At 50.0% G+C, this 24,418-nt stretch overlaps 1 long non-coding RNA gene across 4 annotated transcripts in view; it reads right to left on the bottom strand.

The window, feature by feature from the left end:
* Nucleotides 1-24,418, bottom strand: part of LOC122232562 — a 58,516-nt gene that overhangs the window by 12,600 nt on the left and 21,498 nt on the right. Inside the window, exon 3 of one of the 4 annotated variants that reach the window (XR_006209924.1) lies at nt 14,082-14,331. The exons of the other annotated variants lie outside the window; for them this stretch is intronic. This is a non-coding gene — a long non-coding RNA (uncharacterized LOC122232562). Of the gene's footprint in view, nt 1-14,081; nt 14,332-24,418 lie in introns of those variants that run through there. 4 annotated transcript variants of the gene reach the window in all.

Genomic DNA, 24,418 nt, shown 5'->3' on the forward strand with positions numbered 1-24,418 from the left:
AGATGGAGAGTCTCCAGTATGGAAGGCACAATCTTTTTACAAAGCAGTATCAAAAGCAACGTTCTACCACTTCAGCTGTGTTGTTACGAGCCAGTCCCTAAATCTGGCCTATACCAAAAGGCCAGATGAGAATCCCTGGGGGCCATGTAAGGGGCTGCCTACTGACTGCTTATACAAAAGCTTATACAAAACATTATTCTGTAACCTACTGGTGTTTTGTTTACTTGAGATATAATTCATATACCACAAAATTGACCTTTCACCAATTTTAGAGGGTACAATTCAGTGATTTCTGACGTAGTCACAAGGTTGTGGAAACACTACCACTTATTCCAGAACATTTTCTTTTAAACAATTAAAAAATTTTTTTAAATGTTTATTGATGAGAGAAAGAGAAAGAGAAAGAGAGAGAGAGACAGAGAGAGAGCATGAATGGGAGAAGGGCAGAGAAAAAGGGAGACACAGAATCCAAAATAGGCTCCAGGCTCTGAGCTGTCAGCACAGAGCCCAAAGTGGGGCTTGAACTCAACAAGCCGCGAGATCATGACCTGAGCCAAACTTGGACGCTCAACCGACTGAGCCACCCAGGCGCCCCTCAGGAATGCATCTTTAAAGAGTTCTAGCTCCATTCTTCTTCCTCTGGTAGCTGCCACACCAGACCAGGCCTGCAGGTTGTTATTTTTGAAGGTTACTGTGGACCTGGACAACAAGGGATGGGTCTAGGGCAAGTGAAGATGTCATAAAACACTGTTTGTACTGACACTCATATTTACGCTTGATTAAGTGTTCTTCAGGTTGTTTCAAGCCTTTGGCTAATTTCCACAGGCCTCAAAAAGTTGATTTTGATCATTTTTCAGTTTTCTGGTTGATTTTAGGGAGGAAACAGTTTTTTGAGTCCTTACATTGCCATTTTCACTGATCTTACTCACACCTACTTTTTTTTTTTAAACTTGAAAATGAACTCTGAACTTTTTCAAATGACTAATTATTCTGAAGTATGATGTTCTCATGACTGAATTGCATTCCACTCTATGAATAAATTATTGTTGCTTGAAGAACTGCCTCCCAACTGTTCGACATTAGATGGTGGAAATCTCCAGGGATATGCTGGAGCCAGGGGGCACTGACTCGCAAGACCCACTTGTATACCTCTCTTCCCCAATCTCTGGTCAATGAAAGTCCATTGGTAGCTTGAAATGGGCCATGGCAGAAATGCTTACATCACAGAAACTGGCAAAAGTACAAAATGTTTCTCTCTACCCCCAACTGGTAGCTGGCTGCTAAATATTTAACTGCACATCAGTGGGTGCAGGTACATAGCAGAAAGCCGTATTAGGACCACATTTCATTCGTTTGTGTATCCTCAAGACTCAGCAGAAGGCCTATCACACTGTAAGTGTTCATGGGTTTTGGTTCTTTTTGTGTACATGCTTTTTCAACATAGATTCCCAATTTGAGGACTATTTTATCATCTTTCTTGATTCAGCGTAACTTCAAAGCTCATTATATGTTGACACGTAATTGTCATTATTTTAATGGCTGCAATTTTCCTTTGAATGAATGAATCATTGTTTCTTTAATCCCTTCCATGTCGATTTATTATTAGGTTATTTCCAATGTTTTGCAGTGATGGACATCTCTATGTAATGACCATTTTGTATCCTGTTAGAACTCCTTTAAATCTGGAACATGTTATCTTGTTAAGAAAAACCACCCGAGATAGAGTAAAAATCACATAGGACTTCCTAGATCATGAATTCTTTTATACAGCGAGTGTCTCTTCTAGTCTAAACTTAAAACCTTTATGCTGTACAGAAATTTTGCTACCTTGCTTCAGTCTTTTTCTTTTTTATATGGCAGGAGCTAAAAGGAATTGGCCCTGACCTTGCTTAGCTGTGTAAACAAAGGCAGGTGAGACCTGGCCGTGACTCAGGCCACTTGAGTCTCTGCAAGGACATACTGAATGTGTTAAAATACCTACCATTACAGAAATTTGGAGCCTCTTTCATTTCCGTACAAACAAAGCCATGGATGTTAAATCAGAGCCTGCGGAGGCAGGGGTGGGGAGAGGTGGTGGTGCATAAGCAAAGAGGAAGGAGTGATCTCTCTGCATCTGTCACCCCACCATTCATGTGGTACACACATGAACATTTTTTTTTATTATTATTTGTTTGTTTCAAGTTTTTATTTAAATTCTCACATGAACACTTTAATTTTTTAAAGTTTATTTATTTATTTTGAGGGAGAGAGAGAGAGAGAGAGAGAACATGAGTGGAGTAAGGGCAGAGAGAGAGGGAGAGATAGGATCCCAAGCAGCTTGGAGTCTGACACGGGGCTCGAACCCACGAACAATGAGATCATGACCTGAGCCAAAATTAAAAGTCGGATGCTTAACTGACTAAGCCACCTAGGCGCCCCTCTTCGGGACATATTTAAATGGCAAACCAAGTAGGGGGAATTATTAGGTAAGTAATAGTAGAGCATGGCAAACCACGCAGGTGGCATAGCAATTCCTAGGATTTGGAAAACCCACTGCAGGATCGTAGTTAGTCCTCCTGACAACTGTAACAGTTGCTTATTTTTTTCCCCCACTTGAGAATGGACACTGAGGGTCAGAAAATAGAAATGACCTGTCAGGGTGACGTGGTGGCAGTGGTCAGTGACAAAGTTGAGATTCGCTCCTGGCCACCCCACTCCCACCCCCACTTCGTCACATACAGACTGTGAGAGCCACCAGCAGGGATAACTTTGGAGAAGTGAAAACTCTTCCAGGCCACTTCCTCCTGGTGGCTGTGGTCATCCATCAGCTCCCAGTTCCCCTCTGATGGGGCTGATCTGTTGCAGAGAATGCACTGCGCTGGTGGTGCAGAGCCTGCTTGGAATTCTCTCTCTCTCCACCCCTTCCCCACTTGCGTGCTCCCTCTCTCTCTCTCTCTCTCCCTCCCTCCCTCCCTCCAGGAGATCTGCTGCACCCTCCAGCGTGCAGACTGGAAGGCTCAAGACCAGAGAGGAGGGAGGGGCCTGTCTGGGTCTCTGTTCCTTCTCCTTGCCCTCGTCTGTGGGCTACGGTCTATATTCCAGGAAAATAAAAGAGAAAGTGCAGTGGAGATGGCATAAGGGGTTGGGATGCTGCTTGAGCACAGGCTGAGAGCTCCTTGTCCAAAGCCAATGACTCATGTGGCCCCAGGACTCGCTCAGGGCAGCATATGGACGAGGGAGTGAGACCCAAGCCAGCCTTTCCAGGGATCCATTGGCCATCGGAGTGCTTCTTGGGCTAGAGGTTTCAACGCTGTCGTATGCTACAGACCAGGGCCAACCAGTAGGGAAGGAGAAGCTCTTTTCGGGCATCCCTGCAGCCCACTGCTCTTGCTACAATACAAACAACTTCTGTTTTATGTCCTAGATTGAGAACCATTGCCCTAACATCTTCTAGGCCTCAGCTTTGGGCATGTATGTACGTATGTATGTATTTGTTTAGAGGGAGAAAGAGAGAGACAGAGAGAGAGAGAGAGAGAGAGAGCGCACGCAAGTGGGGAAGGGGTGGGGAGAGAGAGAATTCCAAGCAGGTTCTGCACTACCAGCGCAGAGCCTGATGAGGAGCTCGAACCCACAAAGCGTGAGAGCGTTTAGTTCTATGAACTGTAGACTTGGAATCTAAGTTCCAAGTCTGTCAGATACGGCTATTCTGCCATCTACCCTTCCTTCTGCCTCTTTCTCCCACCTGCCTACTCCTGTGTTCTTGATTTTAATCTTACACTGTCAAACCAGAGAGTGCTTATGTTTTGTTCTGTAACCAAAATTTTCTTCCTTGCTGCGTCTATAGGTTGACTTTTAAAGTTGAACAGTCAATATTGCTCACAGGGTTAGAACTATATAAACATTATTACCAGGCAGTACACTATGGTTATATTTCCTTTCTTGGACAGCCTTTGATTTTTCTTGTACTGAACTTATCGAACTACTTTTAAGGGCGCCTGGCTGGCTCAGTCAGTTAAGCGTCTGACTTTGGCTCCAGCCATGATCTCACAGGTTTGGAGTTCAAGCCCCACATCAGGCTCTCTGCTGTCAACACACAGAGCTCGCTTCGGATCCTCTGTCCCTTTCTCTCTCTGCCCCCCCGCCCCGTGCTCTCTTTCTCTCTGAAAAATAAATGAGACATTAAATAAAAATTAAAAACTAACGTTGAAAAGTCAATATTGTTCATAGGATTAAAACTATATAAATAAGCACTATTACCTCCACAACCAAGCAGCATACTATGGTTACATTTCCTTTTTTGGGCAACCTTTGATTTTTCTTGTCTTCAACCATTTTTAGGGGTGCCTGGCTGGCGGAGTCCAGGGAGCAGGCCACTCTTGATCTCGGGGTCATGAGTTCAAGCCCCAGTTTGGGCATAGGGCGTACTTACAAAATAAAGTAAAATAAAATAAAATCTTTAAAAAAAGGAAACAAAAGTCAACTACTTCTACTTAACGGCCTCTTAAAGGTCTTCCGTTTTTTTCCAATGACCATATAGTAATTCAAGTCTGTAGATTTAAATTTTTTAATTAAAACTTCTATCGTAGTGGGGTACATGCAACATGAAGTTGGCCATCTTGACCTTTTCTGAGTGTTTAACTCAGTGGCATTAAGTACATTTGCACTGTTTGGCAACTATCACCATCCATGGAGCTTTTTCACCATTCCATATTAAAACTCCGTAGCCATTAAAAAATAACTCCCCATTCTCCCCTCCCCAGCCCTTGGTAACTACCATTCTACTCTGACTCTATGAATTTGACTATTCCAGGAACCTTATACGAATGGAATCGTATGAGAGGGAGCAAAATACATGACCCCAAAATATGTCAGTCACTTTGGCACAAGGATTATTTTGAGCTGAAGGCAATCAAGACCAGCAGATTCAAGAAAAACTTTTTTTTTTTACTTCTTCATTAACTACCTAAAGGAATTTAGAATTGGGTCCCGGCCCAGAAAGAGAGCTGTTACCAAAAGTGGCTGTTTATCTGAAAGATCTATCTGTACAGCAGGGCAAACACCTAATTACCAAACATCCACTCTTCCTGCTGTCCTGTGAACGACCCTCTGTCCCTTTGAAGCACCAGGCCCCCATCCCATTCCCTAGCTTCGGAGGGCATATAAGCCTCAACTGACTGTCTCATCTTTGGAATCTCATTGTCTTTGTGGGGTCCCCACATGTATGCAATTAAATTTGTCTTTCTTTTTTTTTTTAATATTTATTTTATTTTTGAGAGAGAGTGCGCACACACAAGTGGGGCAGGGGCAGAGAGAGACACACACACAGAATCGGAAGCAGGCTCCAGGCTCTGAGCTGTCAGCACAGAGCCTGACGCAGGGCTTGAACTCATGGACTGGGAGATCATGACCTGAGCCAAAGTCCGACACTTAAGTGACTGAGCCACCCAGGCGCTCTTAAATTTGTTTTTCTCCTGTTAATCTGTCTTATATCAATTTACCAAGAAAGATTTTTCCTCCCCAGCAGTCAGCACCTCCCCAGCAGGATGCACCACCGGCTGGAAACTGCTTGCTTTGAGGCTGCTGCAACATAGAGGGCCTGGGACCTCTGACAAGCACTAGCAGGCAGTAAGAATTCTTACCACTTCAGTCTCCCAGATCTCTGCCTACAGAGACTTGTGGAAGAGACAGTGGTGACTCTTTTCTTTCCCCCTTTTCTCCTTTTCTAAATTTATTTTTTTTTTAATTTTTTTTAATGTTTATTTATTTTTGAGACAGAGAGAGACAGAGCATGAACGGGGGAGGGTCAGAGAGAGGGGGAGACACAGAATCCGAAGCAGGCTCCAGGCTCCGAGCTGTCAGCACAGAGCCCGACGCGGGGCTCGAACTCACGGACTATGAGATCATGACCTGAGCTGAAGTCGGACACTTAACCGACTGAGCCACCCAGGCGCCCCTCTCCTTTTCTAAATTTAGATAAGCAGGAGAAAATCTGTGTGCAGCTAGGTCCTTGGATTTAGGGACTCCGGTGAAGATTTGATAGGCATACTCTTGATTTTTTTGTTAATCCTTTTCCTCCCAGAGATGGTCACTGTTTTCCTTTGTCTCTGTTGTGTCATTTGTCGGGAGGAAGAAAGCCACAGGGAAGAATGCAGGCGTGGGCCTGTAAGCCTGCTGTCTGACCTGGCCTCCCAGAATGGTGAGCCCATGGCTCTCAACAGACCCGTGTTCACTTAGACAAACGTTGCTGTGGGTAATTGTTCACATGAGATAAAGACTGTTGCTAAGGGACATCTTGGAAGCCAAAGCCACAAAACTGGTGGGCACGGGTCTAGCACTTAAACGCTGTTAGAATGATCGTCACCTAACTCAAAGACTCATGTGTTACGATACACTGGTTACAGAACAGGTTTGGCTGACCGTAGGTCACCTGCCAGCCTTAAGAAAATTTCTGTGTAATGAGGCACACTGTAAACCACCACACAATCCCCAACCCTGAGGCACATCCGTCTTACATATTAATTTGGCTCTGAGAGACCCAAGGCTTAGCTAAAGCTGTTAACGTGCATATAAGAAAAACTGGATGAGGTTTCCCTTTTCTCCTGTTCTATGTCGTGAGAACTTGGCTTTATCAACGCGAGAATACTCTGGAGGATGCATGTACTGGTTTGCATCGGGTGGATAGCCATAGCTTGTGGATCTCGTAAGCAGAATTCTCTTTGTCCAACTGTGCCAGTTTTCAGGGGAATTTGACATAAGGGGTCCTGGTCCATAAGGAGCCTTTGTTTTCTCAATCTCTGTTGTCACTAGTTTTGCAGGATAGAATTGTGAGCGTACCCCCATCTGCGGCTGGATCATTTTCAGGCTAACTTTGGGAGTGAATATTTTTGGACCTTGTTAGGGCTGCAGTTTTTATACTCTCCTTTGGAAATACCTCTTGAGTTCATGGTTAAGTCATAAAAAGACTTATTGGGGGGCACTTGGGTGGCTCAGTCGGTTAAGCGTCTGCTCAGGTCATGATCTCATGGCTTGTGAGTTTGAGCCCCGCGTCAGGCTCTGTGCTGACAGCTCAGAGCCTGGAGAGTGCTTCAGATTCTGTTTCTCTCTCTCCCTCTCTCTCTCTCTCTCTGCCCCTCCCCCGCTCACGCTCTGTCTCTCAAAAATAAATAAACATTAAAAAAATTAAAAAGAAAAAGACTTATTGGTTGGAGCTATTCGTCGATGGAGCCTTTGAACTGGCTATATTTAAAAGAAAAAAAAAGGGGCGCCTGGGTGGCTCAGTTGGTTAAGCGGCCGACTTCAGCTCAGGTCATGATCTCACAGTCCGTGAGTTCGAGCCCCGCGTCGGGCTCTGTGCTGATAGCTCAGAGACTGGACCCTGCTTCAGATTCTGTGTCTCCCTCTCTCTCTGACCCTCCCTCATTCATGCTCTGTCTCTCTCTGTCTCAAAAATAAATAAACATTAAAAAAAAAATTTTAAAAGAAAAAAAAGTGTTTTAGAGAGCTGTTATCCTAAACAAGTATCTTATTGGTACCCATACAAAGACCAAATTAAAAAGAGGACACAACAAGTTATAATGGCTAGCCTAGGGACTCCCTTAACAAGATGAAGGAACACGAATTAGACTTAAAACAAAAATTAAATCCAATGAGAATTCCTCTCATTTTTTAAAATGTTTCTTTAGTTTTGAGAGACAGAGCATGAACACAGAGAGGTGGAAATACAGAATCCAAAAGCAGGTTCCAGTCTCTGAGCTGTCAGCACAGAGCCTTGTGTGGGTCTTGAACCCCCAAACTGTAAGATCATGACCTGAGCCAAGGTCAGATACTTAACTGACTGAGCCACCCAGGTGCCCCGAATTCTCCTTCTTAAAATCTAGCCGTGTCTGTGTATTTCGACTTCCTTTTCCCTACAAGATTTACAGAGAGCTCTCCGGCCTGATCTTCAGGCCCGTGGTATATAGGTTGCTCATTTAAGTGCTAAAAGTCAGGAAGTAAAGTTAGTAGAAGCCCCTTGGACAGGGAATAGGGCTTGGTTTGCTGAGCTCTGCAATCAGGCTCTGCCAGCATCAGGCTTTCCTATCAATGTCCTTTGCAGATAAATTCTAGATCCCCATCCAAAGAAATCACATCCCCTACATGCCGGGAAATAAAATTTCACCTTGTCCCTTCCTTTGCAAACCCGGACCTGTTGGTTTTCAATCCTTTCACTCCCAGAAATAGCTATTGCCTTCTTTCTTGCCTAGTTTTGTGTACTAAGAACTTGGCTTGGCTTTCTGCCTGCCTGGAGCATACAGGTTGTCAGTCCTTTCTTTTGGCTACCTTTGGGAGTGATTCCGGATCTTGGGAAGGTAATATTCTTTGCACCCTCTTGGGGACCCCTCTCACATCCAAGGAAGGAATTTGTTTAATACTGCCAGAAATATTACTGTTTGTCCTGGCTGAAAACTGACAAGACACAGGCGTTCCTTGGAGTTATTGCAGGGTTGGTTCCAGACCACCACAATAAAGCAAATAGCATAATCCAGTCAGTCAAATGAATTTTTTGCTTCCCAACGTATGTAAAAGTTATGTTTACACTACACTTCAGTCTATTAAATGTGCATTATGTCTAAAAAAACCAATGTATGGGGGGTGCCTGGCTCGGCTGGTAGAGCATGTAACTCTTGATCTCAGGGTCGTGAGCTCAAAACCCTGTGTTGGGCATGAAGCCTACTTAAAATAAATAAAAATTAAGAAAAAAAAACAATGTACATACCTAATGTAAAAAATACTTTACTGGTAAAAGTGTTAACCATCACCTAAGCTTTCAGGGAGTCATCACCTTATTGTTGGTGTAGAATCTTGACTCGATGTGGATGGCTGCTGTCTGACCAGGGTAGCTAGGTTGCCCAGGGCTGGGTGGCTGTGGCAAATTCTTTTTTTTTTTTAATTTTTTTAACGTTTATTTTTTTTTGAGACAGAGAGAGACAGAGCATGAACGGGGGAGGGTCACAGAGAGAGGGAGACACAGAATCTGAAACAGGCTCCAGGCTCTGAGCCGTCAGCACAGAGCCTGACGCGGGGCTCGAACCCACGGACCGTGAGATCATGACCTGAGCCGAAGTCGGACGCTTAACCGACCGAGCCACCCAGGCGCCCCTGTGGCAAATTCTTAAAATGAGACAACAATGGAGTCTGCTGCGTTGATTGACTCTCCTTTCATGAACCATTTCTCTCTAGCATGTGATGCTGTTTGATAGCATTTTACCCACAGCAGAACTTCTTTCAAAATTGGAGTCCAAACTCTCAAACCCTGCTGCTGCTTTATCAATTAAGTCATTGTCATATTCCGAATCCTTTGTTGTCATTTCAAGAGTCGTCACAGCATCTCCACTAGGAATAGATTCATTTCAAGCAACCACTTTCTTTGTCATCTATAAGAAGCAACTCCTCATCTGTTAAAGTTTGATCATGAGATGGCAGTCATTCAGTCATATCTTCAGGCTCCACTTCTAATTCTGGTTCTCTTACTGTTTGTACCACATCTGTGGTGACTTCCTCCATTGAAGCCTTGAACCTCCTCAAAGTCCTCCATGAGGGTTGGACTCAACTTCTTCCAAACTTCTGTTCATATTGATATTTTGACTGCTTCCCATGAATCACGAATACTCTTAATGGCATCTAGAATGGTGAATCCTTTCCAGAAAGTTTTCAATGGAATTTGCCCAGATCCATCAGAGGAATCAGTATCTATGGCAACTATAGCTCTACACAATGTATTTCTTAAATAATAAGACTTAAAAGTTGAAATCACTCCTTGATCCCCATGCTGCAGAATGGATGTTGTGTTAGCAGACATGAAAACATGAATCTTGAACATCTCCTTCATAGCTCTGGGGTGACCAGATACATCATTAGTGAACAGTAATATTTAGAAAGTAATCTTTTTTTCTGAGCAGTAGGTCTCAACAGTGGGCTTAAAATATTCAGCAATCCGGGGCGCCTGGGTGGCGCAGTCGGTTAAGCGTCCGACTTCAGCCAGGTCACGATCTCGCGGTCCGTGAGTTCGAGCCCCGCGTCAGGCTCTGGGCTGATGGCTCGGAGCCTGGAGCCTGTTTCCGATTCTGTGTCTCCCTCTCTCTCTGCCCCTCCCCCGTTCGTGCTCTGTCTCTCTCTGTCCCAAAAATAAATAAAAAACGTGGAAAAAAAAAAAATTTAAAAAAAAATAAAAAAAAAAAAATTCAGCAATCCACGTTGTACACGGATGTGCTGTCATTCAGGCCTTGTTGTTGCACGTAGAGAGCATTGGCAGGGTAGATAAAGCGTAATTGTCAAGGGCCCCGGGATTTTCTGCATGGTAAGTGAGCACTGGCTTCGACTTAAAGCCACCAGCTGCATTAGCCCCTAACAAGAGAGGCAGGCTGTCCTTTGAAGCTTTGAAGCCAGGCATTGACTTTGCTTCTCTCGTTATGAAAATCCTAGACGGCATCTTCTCCCAACAGAAGGCTGTTTCATCTACACTGGAAATCTGGTTAGTGAACCCACCTTCATTCGTATCTCAGCCTGACCTTCTGGAAAACTCGCTGAGGGTTCTACATCAGCACTTGCTGCTTCACCTTGTCCTCGTATGTTGGGGAGACAGCTTCTTTCCTTAAACCTCACGAACCAATCTCCGCTAGCTTCAGACGTTTCTTCTGCGGCTTCCTCACCTCTCTCAGCCTTCACAGAATTGAAGAGAGTCAGGGCCTTGCTCTGGATTAGGCTTTGGCTTAAGAGAATGTTGCGGCTGGTTTGATCTCTTATCCAGACCACGAAGACCTTCTCCATATCTGCGTTCAGGCTGCGTGACTTTCTTACCGTTTTTGTGTTCACTGGCGGAGCACTTTGAATTTCCTTCCAGAACTTTTCCTTCGCATTCGCATCACAGCCACGTTCCTTGGCTATTTGTTGCACAAGGCCTGGCTTGGGGCCTTTCTCGGTTTTTGACACGCTTGCCTCACTAAGCGGAATCACTTCTACCTTTTCACGTGAAGTGAGAGACGTGGGAGTCCTCATTTCACTCGAACGCGTAGAGGCCACTGTAAGCCTCTTCACTGGCCTGATTTCAATATTATCGTGTCTCGGGGAACAGGGAGGCCCGAGGAGAGGAAGGGGGGAAGGGGAGGGGCTAGTCGCTGGAGCCGTCAGAACACGCACATCTTTCGATTAAATTCCCCATCTTTTATGGACGCGGTTCACGGCACCTCAAATCAGTTACAGCAGCAACATTCAACAATCTCTGATCACGGATCGCCAGAACAAATAGATTAACAACAAAAAAATTTGAAATACTGCGAGAATTACCGAGATGTGACACAGGGACGCGAAGCGAGCAAATGCTGCAGAAGAAAGGGCGCCGAGCGACTTGCTTAAAGCAGGGTCACCACGAACCTTCGATTGGTAAAAAAAAAAAAAAAAAAAAAAAAATGCAGTATCTGCAAAGCGCAATAAGGTAAGGTGTGCTTGTACTCAAAACATATTTGAGGAACGAGCAAATGAACGAGTCTGCTTACATGATGACGGATAAAGTCGCTGGGCTTTTTACTCAAGTGATCGGTCCTCTTCCTTCACCACCAAGCCTGCCAACTTCCCCCTCCCCTCTCCTTTCTCCTTGGCCTCCCTGAGAATACCCTCCTTTGTGGCTCCTGCAGGAGCAGGAACTTGGGCGTGGAAGGTCCTGAGAGCCCCCTGTGGGACCTGCCCATGATGCTCCAGAGAAGTCCCAGCTCCCGGCTGTGCTGCGGCCTCACCCTGGCTGGCCTCTCTGAGCCGGCCACTCACCCCTTTGTCCATATCCAGCCATTCCTCAACTCCTGGCCCATTGTCAGCCTCCCTTTGGATCCAGGGACACTGAGCGTCTCTGGCATAGAAACAAAGACACAGGCACGTCTGAGAGATCTGCAGGGATTTTCCTGAGAAAGCCTTACCCTCCAGGGGAGGGGGGGGTGCTCAGCTGTTCGGAGCTCCTGCCAGATCTCTTTGGTCTGGAGCTCCCCCATGGAAGACGAACAGGCATAAGGCAGCTTGTGTAGGGCTATGGTGGGCAGGGCCTGGAGGAACCGGACAGCCCGGTCTGGAGCAGGGCAGCTTGGTGGAGGGCAGCTCAGCACCCCCAGGCTCTACAGGCAGTCCTGAAACCCAGAGAGCAGAGATGACACCAGGAGGGAGCCAACTGCAATGCCTTCTGGGGCCAAGCTGATCCGCGCTGTGCAGCGTTGAAGCTGACTGCAAAAAGGAGTGAGCTCCCCGTCTCCGTGACTAAGAAATCAAGGGTCTGTCAGGGGCAGAAGAAGGCCTTGGGAGCCTCTGCCAGCCCTGAGGACTCTGGATCCCAGGGATGTCCCCATGAAGTTCTCAGGGAAGCCCTGGTGTTGCCCCAAGCCCAATGTCATGGGGTGTAATACTAGGATGTCCCAGCAGAGGGCAGCATGTGGCTGCCACACAGTCCTGGAAAGAGTTGCTGGCAAAACCCCAAACCTCTGGGACTCAAGGAGGTCCAGAGAGGCCCAACAGACCTGGCTCCCTCCCAGGCCTGCCCGTGAGACCACTCGCCACCTCCACACCCACGCCAGTCCCGAGCATCTTGTTTCTAGATTGGATCCTTTTGGCAACATCTCCGTGCGTGGGATTGTTTTAGCCCCACCCAGGTCCAAAGTCACCCCTCAGTGGCCTCACCCATGCACTAAGTCAGACTTGAAGGTCCCACTCAGATACTGTCACTTCTCAGTGACCCACCCAGGTCCTAAGTCACAAGGTGTCCCTCGGCAGTCTGCTCTGAGAGCCCGGGGAGGTGGGCCGGGCTGTGCCTGGTCAGCTGCCATATCCTACCTTGAGGACACTAATTTCGCATTTATCAATTTCCACTGTCCGTTTTTCTTATGTATTTTAATCCAAGGCATTTTGAGTCCTGCCTCCCACAGCCCTGTGAGGAGCTTATAGGCCTGGCCCTGGCCTGCCTGTGCTCAGGAAGATCCTCACCCCGGCTCTGACACCAGGTTCAGGGTGAGCACAGCCCGCACACGGTCTCCCAGGAGGTCACGAGCCTCTAAAAGCAGCTTCCAGAGGAGGAGCGATGTCTCAGGGAGGGGACTGCACTGTGTGACCCTGGGGACTGCCTCACCCTGACCCTCAGGCTCCTCGTCTCTCAGGTTTGCCATAAGGAGGTGGTGGCAGAGAAGCAGCCACGTCCACTGATGGGGGGTTGAGCGTGAGTGGTCACAGCAGCCTCTTTCTTCTCCTCAGGCCCATAGAACAGAAGTAGAAACTGAGGACAGTGAAGCTCGGGGTCTGTCTCTCGCCACACGGCTGAGCAGAGGGGCCCATGAGCCAAACCCAGGCCAACTGATTCCAGCAACCACATGTTCGCGAGGGCCTTCTCTCAGTCAGTCCTACACCTGCTAAGCTGTGTGACCTGGGGTAGAGTGCATGCCCTCTCTGGGCTTCTACTGGAAATTCAGGGAGGGTGGGAGTTCAGTTCGATCATTACCTCCCCGGAAAGCAGAGGGGCACATTCAGATTATTCACGAACAAAGACTTCACTGATGTCAAATCAGACCCTAAGCGAGGTAGGTGTTCTGTACTTGGCGCACGGTAGGGGTTCAGAGGGGCCACTGCTGCTGTTTCACCATGGTAGTGACCATGGTCATCAGTGAGCTGGCACCAGTCAGATCTTGCTCTCTGAGCACCCTCCCTCTTCCTCACCTTGCTCTAGGCTTACTGCACAGGCTAATGAGCCAGAGACTGCCACCATCCCTGTCCCTGGGGTCCCCTGGGCTGCGTGTGACCCGGTCCAGATGGTCACTGCCTTCCCCAGAGGTGAGCCCAGCTGGGCAAGGTCTCGCCCTTCCTGAAGCCTCCTCATGGTTCCCCTAACCAAAGCATCAAATGTCCACCCCAGGCTTCTTGAACCAGAACCCCGGGGCAGGTCCAGCCCTCGGGGTGTTAACAGCCTTCCTGCCGACATCCTTGCAGCCCCATTAGGGAGACACTACCTCTTGAGAGGCAGGAACACAGGCTTTGGCGCCCATGGAGCAAACGATATTGTAATGCATGCCCTGCACTTCCCAGAGGCCAAGCTCCCTTTCTGCTCCGTCACCCCTCCCTCCCCAGCCATCTGGGGCTTTTTCTGCCACTCCAAGTCTCCAGGTAGGCCCCAATGGGGATGCTGAGGACACAATCACCAGCCTTTTAGGAACGCGTGTTTGTGAATGAAGCCTGGACGTCTTCTTGCAGAGAATGCTGAGTGAGCCTTTCGGGGCTGGCAATTTGCAGAGCAGTCCAGATGTGGCAGGACAATGGGGGTCTGATTGGCAGGGGAGCAGGAAGGGCCAGCAGCTGCAGAGCAAGGAAAGGTAGGGTGTAGGAGGGGGGCGGCACACAGGAAAATCTGCAGGGAGGTAGGAGTCCTGCAAAGGCATGGGGCGGGCCAGGTCTCATTCTACAGCCCCAAATAAAAGCGCTGACCCAGCTGTACTGGAGAAAGGCCTGGGCAGGAGGCAGAGGGACTGGCGTGAGAGAGGAAGGAGGCAGCAGGCTTCTCCTGAGAACTCTGTAATTCATTCATTTATCTGTGTACTCATTAAGTCACTCATGCATGCATGAACGCCTTTGGAAGGCATCATCATGAAATGGCAACAGCTCTCAAGGGCCATTCAGACTCTGTGGTTTAAATTCTGGCTCCTGCACATATCTGGGTCCTTCTGCCCCAGTACCCACATCTGCGCCATGAGCTTGGTATGACGCTAAAAAAAGGATCATACAGGTAAAAATGCTCAGCACCACCCTTGACTCTTAGTAGGTGCTTACTAAGCATGGGCTCAGCTTTCCCGTCTCCTCTTTTCCCTCTCGGTCATTCTGACATCTTTTGAGTAGCTAGTATGTACCAAGAACGGACCTGGCCAGTGGGAGACAGACAAAGGCAAGACCCCTAGACCAGGCTCTGGCTCTTGAGAAGTTCACAGTCATGGAGGCAAAGGATGGCGAGGGACAGGCCTCTAACTGACATCAGGGAAGGGGTAAATGGCCATCCCTTTAGTTATTCATCCAATTAAAGGTATTATGTCACCGCCTGAGGCGGCACAAAGCAAGGCCCTTCCCACAAGGGATTCACAATCTAGCAAGAATCCAGTGTGTTTGGAACACAGAAGTCAAGCAACTGACAGTACTGGGAAGGCAGCACAGAGGAGGTGCCGTATGAGCTAGGTTTTGAAGGATGCGTAAGAGTTCCCTAGGGGAAGGAGACAAGAAAGCACACTCCCAGACAAGAAACAGAACAAGCAAAAGCATAGCAGGCTTCTGGTACTTGGAAAGACTGTCCTAGCAGAGGGCAAACCTGCTTGGCTCCAGACTCAAAATACATCCTCATGCCCTCCGGAGACACGGAAGAAACACCAGCTGTGGTCTGTGACCGGTTCTGGGCCTTCAGAGATAGTTCTCATTTACTGAGCATCTATTCTCTGCCTAAAGTCTCCCAGGCCTTCGTATACGTGGCCTCCTTCCATGCTTGCAAACCTTTGAGAGTGGTCTGGTTTTCTCCCGGCTCAGGAGGAAGCTGAGGCTCCAAGACAGAAAGCGACTTACCCGCTAATACCACTGGTCGGGAGAAGAGCTGGGGTTTGAATCCAGATCTGCCTAACTCCAAAGCAATGGTCTTCCCCTGCCCTGCATTTGGACCTAGATCCGCTGTCCTCGGTCACTAAGTCCTCCACATGGGATCTTCGTTCTGTCTGCTGGCATGTTATGCAAGCTCCGCCCCCCCTCCCCCCCTTCCACCCCCCTCCTGGGCTGGGGGCTCGAGCCTCTGGCCATGCTCCTGGGCTGGCATGAACCCTTCTGGATTTCACACCATCGCCCTTCACCTTTGAGGATCTGGCCTCAGCCCCTCCCTCTGTGAAATGGGGCCTGGCCCCTCAGCTCTGCCATTCCTGACACCCCTCTCTCCACCCTTTGCCTCCGCATCTGCAAAACCCTGATAAACCATCTCTGGGCCTTTAAGGGCTTTTTATTTCTCCAGCCACACTTTTCTCTACATTTTAATAAGCTGCCTGCAAAATTGGTGATTGATGAGTAAGAATGAGGAGGATGTGGGGCTGAACATTTTTTTCCTCGGAATCGCTTCTGGCTGCGCACTCGACTTTAAATTGATTAATAACGTGCGGGTCCAACATTAATTATCAGCCATTTGTCACCGGGGAAGGCTGAGGCCTGAGCCCTGCTTGCAGACCTTGTCCTCATGGCCAGCTCCATGGCACTGTGGGAGATGCCCAGCTGCCCTTCGTGGGCACCGAAGGCCCCGGACACTTAAGGCCCTTGCTGAGCTCGGCCCCTGGAACCCTGAGCACTGTGGCGGCATCTAGAGGCCGAAACTGAGCATCCCAGGGTGATAGCGCTCCTGATGCGTGCCTGCCCCCAGGTGGCTCATGGCCTCACCAGACCCTAGGCTGGCTCTGAATAAGGTTAAAAGGATCCCAGAAGACCCTGGAATTTCTTCATTCAACCAACACAGAGCAGCTATTACATGCAGCCATTTTTGGGGGCACTGAGCAGTGAGCGAGACAAGGTCCCTGACTTTTGGGGAGGCTGGTAACAGAATCATAGGGAAGTGCAGCAATGTCAGGGAGTGGGGGGAAGCTAAGATCTCTGAAGGAAAGCAAAGCTGGTAAGGTTGGAAGGGCCAGGAAGAGGGCGACAATTACCCATTTAAATAGGGGTTGGGGAAGCCCTTGCTGAGGAGGGGAGTGAAGGAAGGAGCCGCAGAGGTATCTGAGGAAGAACATTCACGGCAAAGGGAGCAGCAGTGCAAAGGCCCTGAGGTAGGGGGAAATGGATGATTAGAAATAACACTTTGCTCCATGAACGAAGTCGGTCACAAAAGACCACAGAGCGCATGGTCCCGTTTATAGGAATATTCAGGACAGGCGAGTCCACAGAGACAGGAAATGGGTAAGTGGTTGCCAGGGGCTTGGAAGACGGGGGTAATAACGGGGAATGACTATTAATGGGTATAGGTTTATGGGTGATGCAAACATCACAAAATTAGACAGTGGTGATGGTTGCACAACTCTGAATATACTAAAACCGTTGCCTTGCATGCTTTAAGCGGGTGGGCTTTCTATATGTAAATTACCTACCGATGAAGCTGTTGCACAATGACTATGTCACATGTCAGGTAGCCAACAGTGCCCTGAAGGAGAAGGAACTGGGGTAAGATGGGGAGGGGGGTTAGGAGGCGACACTTGAGCAGAGACCTGAGTGGAGTTTCAGGTCCAGGAATGGGTGCAGCTGGACTAGGCTGCCTGTGTCTGCCACCTGGGGAAGTTGATGCCAGAGTTGGGCACGTGGGCGTGTCAGACTCCGGCCTGGGGGTGCTGACAAGTACTCGGTGGGGTGGGAGGGGATGCCGCTTCAGGTGTGCTGGATGGCATTTCATGAGAATCTGTCGTTTTAAAACCACTAAGACTTGCATCCTCTCAGAGCCAGTGGGACAAATGCTTTTCAGGCTCAGGTCCCTCGGGTGGTCACGGAGGTCACTACCGTCCTCTGTTCAGAAAGAGCGGAGGCGGCACCAGGCGGGGCTTACAGGTAGTGGCCATTCTGTGCCTGAGTGCTGGCCCAGGCATCCGTAGCCCTTAGAGGCCCCGCTTAAGTCACATCACTGGCAGAGCTCGATCTTTTGGGAAGCCACAGTCAGTATTTACAGGAATGAAGCAGGCCAAGGTAAATGGGACTTCTCCCGGATCACCCTGGGGCTCCAGCTCTGGGAGGGCTTCTTGGCCCTAAGTTTTAGGAAAATAGCCATCAGTGTTCCCCAAAAGGTCTCCCTTGGGGCAGCTTTAGATACCAAGAAAGCCCCCTCAACCTCAAAGTGCTCCCTGTTCGTGCCCAATTCACCTTGTCTCCCTATAAAAGCAGAACCAGCAATGAAGGAGGTGGTTCTGGGCAGAGGGCTCAGCACGTGCAAAGGCCCTGAGTGAGGTAGGAGTGTGCCTGGTGTGTTCCAGGATCAGCGAGGAGGCCGCTGTGCTGGTGCAGAGGGAGTGATGGGGACAGTTGAGGAGGGGTGGTCAGAGGACTGGCTGGTGCAGGCTTTGGATGGCCTTGGCCTTTACTCTAAGGTGGGAGCCTTGGGAGGGCCCCTCTGGCTTTGTGCTGAGAACAGATAGCAGGGTGGCAAGGGCAGGAACAGGGAGGGCAGGGAGGAGGCTGGTACAAGGGGCCATGGGAGAAGACTTCCCCGTGACCTTGAGTGAAGCTCCACCGACTCCTCCTTAGCATAGAGTGGTGGGGGAGATCCAATGAGGCAGATGAAGACCATAGTCCTCCTTCCAAAATGAGGTTTGGCTGGCTCTTTCCTCTTCTGTCTTTATACCAGGCTCTTCCTACATCTAGGCCTTTGCACACACTGTTCCCTCTGCCCAGGACACTCTTCCCTCTCTCCTCATCTGCCTGGTGAAACTTCATCCTCAAGTCCTAACCCCTTGGGTGTTGGGGTGGTTTCCTCTGCTGGGGTTGGCAGCCCAGGGTGAGGCATTTCCCCTCAACACACACAGAGGGCTTGGACTTTCAGTGCAGACCAGCCTCCAGGACATCCCCTCGAGGCCCGCCCTCCGAGCTGGGACAGAGCCAGGGGCTGAGGACACCACAGGGTTACCTATCCTCAGGTCAGTGGTTTGGGACTGGTGGAGGGGGTGGCGGGCAGACCCAGCACAATGCCACCAAGTGAGGGTAAATCCAGCAAAGCCCAGGATTCCGGGCCAAGTCAGGTTGTGTCTCTGGCTGAATTTTTGCAAAGCCTCACACTCTGTTCATTGATTAATTGTACAAATGTTTACCGAACCCTGGCCTAGGCCCTGGGGATTGGGCGGTAATTAGGAAAGACAGTTCCTGCTACCATGGGGGTAGGGATAGACGGGAAGCTTGTGCACAGGTGCACACTCAATACTTGGAGAGGGCACTACGCGCCGTGGATAGTGACAAGGCACCAGTCATGCAAAGACCTGGGATACTAGTGGTTCAGACAGGGAGTGGCCAGTGCAAAGTCCCTGAGGCCAGAGAACACCCTGTGTACTTGAAGAGCTGCAAGGGGGACGGAGTGTCTGAAGGGGAGTGCCCCTTCAGGGGAGGTAGAGGGGGAGGCGGGGCAGGTGTGATGGGGAATCTAGATTTTGGGCAAAGTGCAAAGCATCGGGTGTTCCAAACCAGCAACATGATGTGGTTTGTGCTTATAAAAGCTCCCCCTGCTGAGACAGTAGAAAGGAAACGGAGACCCAGGAGGCCCTTGGGTGGATGGGCAGTGTGATGCCTGAAGGGCCACTGGTGCTAAAAAGCCTGGAATTGGGGGGGAGGTGGTGGAGATATAGGCTGGAGATATAAATTTAGAGGCCATCTTTCAGTTTCATTGTTTCAGAGATAAACCCTTATAAAGTCCAGCGATCAATAAGCAGACTAACACTGGCCATCTTCCCCACCCAAATCCTGAGAGAGCATTTCACGAATAAGTGCTTTCAAATTGACTCTGGTCTAGGGAGGGAAGGAGGGGCTGCGGTGAGACAGGAGCCCAGGCACCAGCCGGCGCTTGATAAAGTCTGCCCACGCCTCAATGGCATCCACTCACCAGGGGCAGTGTGAACAGTCACCTGCCTACATTCTACAGCAGCGCAGCCCGAGATGGGCCGGGGCTGCTGAGCCAGGCCCTGGGCCCAGCCCTGCTGTGATAGTGCGGGGACACCAAAGGAATACAGCCACGCCCGCTCCATGAGCTGGGGCAAAGCACTGCACTGGAGGCTTGGTTTCCTAGCTGTGTGGCCTTCAGCCCTGGCCAAGCGTCTCTGAGCTTTACTTTGTTTATCTGTGTAACGGGCATAAAATTACGTGTATGCCGCAGGGACTCCGTGAAAAGGAAACGAGCAGATCCACATCACCGGTTCTCCGCAATGGTGCCGCAGTCCCCTGGGGGTGTGGGGATCTGAAATTTGGGGGGTATTTGTGGATTGCCACGGTGATGTCTATTCACATCCCAGGCTACTGTTGCCAACTGCAGGCCACCGGGTCCTCCCCCCTCAAGGCCTTTGCACAGGCATTTCTCCCTGAAACTGCATCTGCTCATTGTGTGTCGCACCCACTAGAGTGTGAGCTCCAGGAGGGTTGAGACGTGGGCCAGGGTGTTTACTCCCGTGTACCCAGCACTGAGGACGGGATTTGTCACAACCCACTTAACCTGACAATAATACCAGGGGTCAGGAGTTTCCAGATGAGGAAATAGGAGCTCCTCTGATGAGGACCCCAAGCAGAAACGCAGCGGGCTCCCCAGCTCTGAGCCAGAATCAGTACCCCAGGGCCCCACCGGGAGGCTGTGGGCACCTCCTCGGCCCCTCCCCGACCCATGTTCCCAGTGCACCTGGGGCCGATCAGCTCGGGGAAGGGGCCACATCATTCCTGCCACCTGCCTGTGCCGGAGCTGTCTGCACGCTCAGAAACCATCGGCTTCCCATTAGGCACATCAATAGCTTCCACTGGTTTCCAATTTGTGTTTCCAGAAATTCATCTCCCAGCCACCTTTTTAATTAACCCCCCTCCACCACACCTGGGGCACAGATACATCACCCGCCCTGGGCCGCCTCTGCAGACCACAGACCACGAGGCTCTGCGAGCCACAGGGGAGCTGCAGGTGTGTTTAAAGCTGCTTCCTGGTCACCGCAGGAGCTGACCCTGCTGGCTGGATGCCATCCACTCTGTCCCCTGCTCCTCGCTGAACCCCCATGGAAGGGCTGGGTCCTCCCTCACAGAAAGAAAGCAGGTGATGAGAGGCCAAGGCAGTGTCCTGAGGTCCCCCAGCTGGCAAGAGCTAGGACAAGTGCACCTTTGAGGCAGGCAATTGGCAAAGCGCTCCCCAGATGCCGCAGGACAATGGGGTCTGGCTGGCAGGTGAGCAGGAGGGGCCAGCAGCTGTAGGTTCAGGGCAGGGAAAGGTGGAGGGAGTGTGATCCCCAGGAGCCTCTGCTTTCCCACACCTGGGGTCTCCTGGGTATTCTGCACTGCTCACCTGTCTACCCCTCCGGGGCCTACTGCTGCATCCCTGGTGCCTGGCACATAGTAGGTGCTCAGTAATGGCCGCTAAATGAGCAGTAAATACTTGCCGCACTTTGCCCTGGGCAGTGTTCCCAGAGCTTCTCTAAATGACCTTATTTCAATTTCACAGCTGTCCTCGAGGCGGGCATCACTAGTGTATGCATTTTATAGGTGGGAAGACTGAGGCCCCGAGAGGTTAAGTGACTTCCCCAAGGTCACACGGCGAGTCAGTGGTAGAGCTGCGATCTGAACCTGACTCTGGAACTGCACTCCACGCTCCCTTACCTATTCCCGGTGGCCTCAGCTCTGAAGGGCAGGAACTGGGTCCTGTGCCCCATGGAACCTCCACCATATATACCATCATGTAAACGTGTTTGTTGAGTGAATAAACGAGTGAATTACGCACTCCTTGTCCTTTAAAACACAGTACAGTCAACCAGTCTGCTGGCACAAATCTGGAGTGTTTCTGGTCGGGGATGAAGGGGAGAGAGGAGTGAATCTCCTGGGGCACCCAGAGGTGACAAGCCTCTCAGTAGTTGCAACTCGGGGGCCATTACTAGGGACCCTCTGATCTCACCCCACCTCCTTCCTCACCAGTCTGTTATATTGGGGTTCTCTGTCATGTATACAGAGGGCACAGAGCCACGATTTGGTTTTATGTGGTGTCTTAAGACTTTCCAGTGAGATAAGTGGATTACTGTTGACCCAACATCTGGGCAAAAAGAGCCTGCTATGCGTGGTCATCCAAGTCAGCTTCCGGAGGTGGCCAAAGTGAGACATGAAAGGAAGGGGGCCATGATGGACCCTGCACCTGTGGCCAGTGAGAGCAGGTGAGTCCGGAGCCAGGGCAGAAGGGAGGAGGGGGACAGCAGGGGGGAGGGTGGGGTAGGGAGAGCTGGGACATCCACCGGCTGAGGTCTGGTCCCCAGTGGGTGCACAGGAAAGAGAGGGTGATATCCAGAGTGTTTGCACCCAGCTCATTCCTTCCCCACCAGGTGGGCAGTCCCTGGAAGGGGACCCGGGGCTCCCATTGCCCACACGCCATTGTGACCCACCCCCCGGGCTCCCGCTGCCCACACGCCATTGTGACCCACCCCCGGCGCCTCCGCTGCCCACACCCCATTGTGACCCACCCCCGGCGCCCCCGCTGCCCACACCCCATTGTGACCCACCCCCAGGGCCCCCGCTGCCCACACCCCATTGTGACCCACCCCCGGCGCCCCCGCTGCCCACACGCCATTATGACAAATAATGACAAATCTACTTCAGCTCAACCCCCGCAACATATATGCTGGCAATCATCCTCCACGCTTATGGCCTGCCCAGATCCATCTAAAGGGTCTCATGGCTGAGGTTTCATTAAACGGCAAGAAACGGCGTTTTCCTGGCAACAGCTAGCCCCTCAAGGTCCTGGAACCTTGAGTCCTAGAGTAAGTCTCCAAGGAATTCTGGCTCTCTCCCTAACCCCCTCCCAACCTGAGGGTATATAATGAGCTACCCGTCACGACGCCAGTGCAGCTCTCCCTACCCATGGGACCTGTCCCCGTGCTTTAATAAAATCACCTTTTTGCACCAAAGACTTCTTCACGAATTCTTCCTTGGCCATCGGCTCCAGACCCACGAACCCCCCATCACTCCCAAAACTTCACCACCTCCACCTTGTGCTTCCTACAACTCCACATCCAGCAGGTCACTCTCCCACCGACACTCCTCCAGCCTGTGAAGCTGTTCTGGATCTGGTCCCACCCGTCGCCCTGGCCAATCTCCTGTGCCATGTCCCCGGGCTTCCTGGAGCTCAGCATCGTTCCCTGCACTTAAAAAGCAGGGACGGGGCTCCTGGGTGGGCCTCAGTGGCTCAAGCGTCCCACTCTTGGTCTTGCTCAGGTCGCCATCTCACAGTTTTGTGAGCTGGAGCCCCGCGTCGGGCTCCGAGCTGATAGCACAGAGTAGACTTGGGGTTCTCTCTCTGTCCCTCCCCCACTCGCACTGTCCCTTCTCTTTCAAAACAAACATTTAAATTCCTTTAAAGTTAAAAAACAAAATAAAATAAAGGCACGGACACGTGGCTCTCTTCTGGCTCTCATTTATTTGTTTATTTGGGGTTGTATTTTATTATTTTTTTTAAATACATTTTTAAATTTATTGAGATGTTTGAGAACCTGATTTTTTGGCTCTAGAGACATCCTCCCTGGCTGCCTGTATTCACTGCTGGTGTCGGAGTTTGTGGCTGGCGAGTTGCATCTGGGCCCGCTAATCGTGGTCCCTATGCTGGTCCCTTCGGAGGTCAGACTACTCTGCTCTGAGGACAGGCCTGTGCTGGAACAGGTTGCGATGGAGCTCCAGGAGCGGACTGTGGTTGGTGTCCTGATCGTGGGCTGGATAGTTGTCAACGTGTACCACATGTTTTCACTCTCCAGGGACATGAAAACCAGAGCATTGTGTTCCCTGTTTTCGATATTTCGTTCCGCGTCCCAGAAGACTTCCCCCTCAAACGGCTCCAACCCGGTGGCCAAGCAGTACCAAACCACCCCCAGGCTCCAAGCGTTTGCGGAAGGGGTGTCCTCCTTTTGCTGCAGGAAGAGTCGCGGGGCAGAATAAGGGGGGCTGTCCCAGAAAGTGTGGAGTTTGTAGCCAGCAAACTGGATGCTTAGTCCAACCCCCGTGAGTTTTACCTTCAGCTTCTTTTGAAAAAGCAGTGTCTCTAGCTTTAGATACCCGCCGATCATACCTTGTTGGTGGCAGTACTCCACCACCGATAACAGCTGGCAGAATTTGTCTGGAACCTCCTCCGTCACTTGGCCACGGTGCGTAAAATCGTCACGCAGGTTGTCTCTGCTTACGTATTCTGAAAGGAGAACCAATGTTTCCTTGCTGTTGATCACCTCAAGTGACTTGACAACACTTGGGTGACTTGAGGTCTTCATATTCTGGGCTTCACGACAAAGTCCCTGGAGGCCAGCGGGGTCCTTCTGGGTTTTCTTGATGAACGTCACATCAGACTGCTTCCTGGGGGGGACGCTGCCCTCACTGGTGACCTCGGGGATCTCGTAAATACAGAAGTCCTCCTCACCAGCGGTAATGGCCTTACGCCCCTGAAGCATGGTGACCTACTAACTATACTAACGCTAAATAATGCTAATTACACGGACTATGCTAACCAACAATACCAACCTACAAAATACTAACAATACTAACAATACTATGCTTATGAACTATACTAACAATATGAACTATACTAACAATATGAACTATACTAACTGTACTAAAACGCTAACACAAAAAAAAACAAATGAAAAACACACACGCGCACACACACACTCACTCACACACACACACACACACACACACACACAAA

Source organism: Panthera tigris, chromosome A2 (genome assembly GCF_018350195.1).
Source record: "Panthera tigris isolate Pti1 chromosome A2, P.tigris_Pti1_mat1.1, whole genome shotgun sequence".
NCBI classification, from domain to species: domain Eukaryota; kingdom Metazoa; phylum Chordata; class Mammalia; order Carnivora; family Felidae; genus Panthera; species Panthera tigris.